This window comes from Arachis ipaensis, chromosome B07 (genome assembly GCF_000816755.2).
Source record: "Arachis ipaensis cultivar K30076 chromosome B07, Araip1.1, whole genome shotgun sequence".
In the NCBI taxonomy this organism is placed as follows: Eukaryota; Viridiplantae; Streptophyta; class Magnoliopsida; order Fabales; family Fabaceae; genus Arachis; species Arachis ipaensis.
This window is the reverse complement of record NC_029791.2, coordinates 36,357,417-36,361,955: the sequence shown is the minus strand read 5'-3', so window position 1 is coordinate 36,361,955 and position 4,539 is coordinate 36,357,417.

Here is a 4,539-nt window from a genome sequence, read left to right as displayed (position 1 = left end):
TTGAGTTCTTGTATAACTTGGAAAAGCTCTTTACTTGAACAACAGCTTGAAAATATATTTTCCTAAATTTTAATTATCTAGATTTAACGGGATACGTGACATATAATCCTTTTATTTTTGGGTAATTAGAGTTTTTGTGGCATATAAACTGGAATTTGATCATCACCCTCTAATTAGAATTAATTGACCAAGGAATTGGTTGTTGATAAATTTTAGAGGAGACTAGAAAGGTCTAAGGAATTAGGGTCTGGTCACATATAGTTTGCCATAAATTAATCCTACATGATTAAAATAGTTAGTAAGAAAAGTTCATCCGAAAAAATAGATAACTCTAAAACCTTAACTATCTTCTCCATATTTTATTCCCAACTTATTTACCTGTCTGTCTTCAAACTCTTCTTTATTATTTAAAGCTTTTGAACTCTCAATTACTCTTTTCTATTTGCCTGACTAATCCTATCACTCAATTATCATTGCTTGATCCATCAATCCTCATGGGATCGACCCTCACTCACCTGAGGTATTACTTGGTACGACCCGGTGCAGTTGTCGGTTAGTTTGTGGTTATAAATTCTGCACCAAGTTTTTGGCGCCGTTGCCGGGGATTGACTGTGATTAACAACTATTAGTTATTTGATTGTTTAGATTAGGCGTTTTAATTTTAATTTTATTTAAATATTGTTTTATTATTTTTCGAAAAAAAATAAAAATAAAAAAATAAAATTTAAAATTTTCCTTTTTTTTCGTTAGCAACCCCCTCCCCTGTTTCGTTTTCTTTCATTTTTCTTTATTATTTAATAAATAAAAATAATATATATATATATATAAGTACTAAAGTACTAATAAATTTTGTTTTTAGTTTCTGAAATTAAGTTTGGTGTTGACTAGTTAATTTTGTTTTAATTTCTCTATTTAATTTTCCCTTTAAATCTTAGAATTTTTTATTTATTGAGTAGTAAGTATTTTTAATTTATTATTTTACACATGTTACCTTATTGGGAATTCTCTGCACTCTGACGTAGAGAGTTCCATATTTTTTTGTCTTCTGTTTGTTTATGCGCAGGAACAGAGACAAAGAACATCTCTTAGACTTTAATCTTAAACCTGAAAGAACTTTCAGGCAACGTTTACAACAAGCAAGACTTTACAAGGCTGCAGAGTCCATTATGGATAATAATAATGCTGTTAATGCCAATGTGGTAAATCCAAATGGGATGATCAACAAAGAAGAGTGCTTGGCTCTTATTCTGCCCCTACTGTGGATTTTTATGGAAAAAGTATTGTAGTACCTCCTATAGCCGCGAACAACTTTGAGTTGAAGCCACAATTGGTCACCCTGGTGCAACAAAACTGCCAGTATCATGGACTTCCTCACGAAGACCCAAATCAATTTATTTCTGATTTTCTGCAGATATGTGATACTGTGAAGACAAATGGAGTGAATCCTGAGGTGTACAGACTCATGCTTTTCCCTTTTGCTCTGAGGGATAAAGCAAAGCTATGGCTAGATTCCCAACCAAAGGAGAGTCTGAATACTTGGGAGAAGGTTGTTATTGAGTTTCTCACTAAATTTTTTCCACCAAAGAAGCTGACTAAGCTTAGGTTGGAGATTCAGACCTTCAGGAAGAAGGAGGGTGAAACTCTTTATGAAGCTTGGGAGAGATACAAGCTACTGACTAGGCAATGCCCTCCAGACATGTTCTCCAAATGGACTCAACTAGATATCTTTTATGCAGGCTTGGGTGAGATGTCCAAGATGAGCTTAGATACTTCTGCATGCAGTTCATTGCACAAGAAGAAGACACCAGAGGAGACTATTGAGCTTATTGAATTGGTTGCAAGGAACCAATATTTATACTCATCCAACAGGAATCCTGTGAACTCTGAGACCTCTCAGAAGAGAGGCGTGTTGTAAGTAGAAGCTGTGAATGCTCTTCTTGCTCAGAACAAGCTTATGTCTCAGCAAATAAATCTACTTACTCAACAGATGGGTGGCATGCAAGTCTCAGCTATCAACACACAAAATTCACCTCAAGAAGTCTCTTATGACATGACAGGTAATTTTGTCCAAAATGATAATTATGATTATGCTCAACCCTCTTCTGAACAGGTCAATTACATCGGAGTGGTCCTAGGAATCCCAACAATGATCCATATTCTAAGACATACAATCAGAGGTGGAGGAATCACCCAAATTTTGGATGGAGGGACCAACCTCAGAGACCTCAGAACTTCAACAATAGTTCTTAGGACGGTTTCCAACAGAAGAATTACAATAACCGCCAATTTCAGTCTCAGCAACAACAACCACCTCAGTAGGAAAACTCTAAGTCCCAAGAAGATTCTAATTGGGAGATGATGAGGAGTTTTATGTAGGAAACCAGAGCCTCCATTAGAAAATTAGAAGTGCAAATGGGCTAACTAAGCAAGCAAATACCTGAGAGGTCTGCAAGTATATTTCCAGGTGATACAGTAGTGAACCCAAGAGAAGATTGCAAGGCTATTCAATTGAGAAGTGGTAAAGTAGCTGGCTCTGAGACCAAGGCCAATGAAGAGCTAGTTGAAAAGGAAGCTCCAGAGGAGAAGAAAGGAAATGTAGAGCATGCCCCTCCTAAACGTGCAGACAACCCGTTTCTTGACTCTCTTGACACTTATCCCACCTTGCCAAAGGCTCCTGAATACAAGCCAAAAATGCCATATCCTCAGAGGCTTCAGAAGGCATCCAAAGAAAAGTAATTCTCTAAATTTTTAGATGTCTTCAAGAAGCTGCAGATCAACATTCCTTTTGCAGAGGCTCTGGAGTAAATACATCTCTATGCTAAATTTATGAAAGAATTGTTGACCCACAAGAGGAATTGGAAGGAACAAGAGATAGTGGTGTTAACCAAGGAATGTAGTGCCATAATTCAACACCACCTTCCTGAGAAGATGCCAGACCCAGGGAGCTTTGTCATTCCTTGCACCATTAGAGAAGTCGACATTCAGCGAGCTTTATGTGATCTTGGAGCTAGCATCAACCTCATTCCACTTTCAGTGATGAAAAAGCTTCAAATTGAGGAGGTAAAACCCACTCGTATTTCTCTTCAACTTGCTGATCTCTCTATTAAATTACCTGTGGGTGTGGTTGAGGATTTACTTGTTAAAGTAGGACCATTTATTTTCCCTGTTGATTTTGTTATATTAGACATGGAAGAGGAGGTAAAACCCTCTATTATACTTGGTAGACCCTTTTTAGCTACAGGTAGAGCTCTGATTGATGTGTAAAAGGGAGAATTAACCCTGAGGGTCAATGAAGAACAGGTGGTCCTAAATGTTTTTGAAGCCCTTAAGCACCCTAATGATTCTGAGGGGTGTATGAAAATAGATGTTATTGAACTACTTGTTCAAGAAGTACTGGAAGCTGAGGTACTTGATGATATTCTGGATCCTATTTCTGAGTATGAATTAGTGGAAGTTGATGATTCACCACCCCAAAAGGAGCTGATGAACACGCCAATAAAGGAGGAGGATGTCCCCAAGCTTGAGCTCAAACCTTTACCTCCTTCTCTGAAATATGTGTTCTTGGGTGGAAATGATTCATATCCAGTGATTATTAGCTCTTCTCTGAAGCCTGAAGAAGAAGAAGCGCTTATTTCAGTACTCAGGAGCCATAAAACAGCTCTTGGGTGGACCATTAGTGACTTGAAAGGGATTAGTCCAACCAAGTGTATGCACAAGATCCTCCTTGAAGATGATGCTAAACCAGTTGTGCAACCACAAAGGAGACTTAATCCAACTATGAAAGAGGTGGTCCAAAAAGAGGTAATAAAATTATGGGAAGCAGGTATTATTTACCATATTTCTGACAATCCTTGGGTAAGTCCTGTGCAGGTAGTTTCCAAGAAATGAGGGATGACAGTGATCAAGAATGAAAAGAATGAGCTTATTCCTGCAAGAACAGTCACAGGATGGAGAATGTGCATAGACTATAGGAGGCTCAACACTGCTACAAGGAAGGATCATTTCTCCCTCCCTTTCATTGATCAGATGCTTGAGAGGTTAGCTGGTCATGCCTTTTATTATTTTCTAGATGGATATTCTGGATATAATCAAATTATAGTGGACCCTCAAGATCAAGAGAAGACAGCATTCACATGCCCCTTTGGAGTATTTGCTTACAGGAGAATGCCATTTGGACTTTGTAATGCTCTAGCAACTTTTCAGAGGTGTATGCTTTCAATTTTTTTTGATATGGTTGAAAAGTTTATTGAGATATTTATGGATGACTTCTCTGTTTTTGGTAATTCTTTTGAATCCTGTCTTAAACATTTATCTCTTGTCTTGAAACGATGTTAAGAATCAAACCTTGTTTTAAATTGGGAAAAATGTCATTTTATGGTTACAGAAGGCATTGTTCTTGGACACCAGATTTCAAGTAAAGGGATTGAGGTTGACAGAGCAAAGGTGGAGGTAATTGAAAAATTACCACCACCAACTAATGTTAAGGCAGTTGGAGTTTCTTGGGTCATGCAGGATTTTACAGAAGATTTATAAAGGATT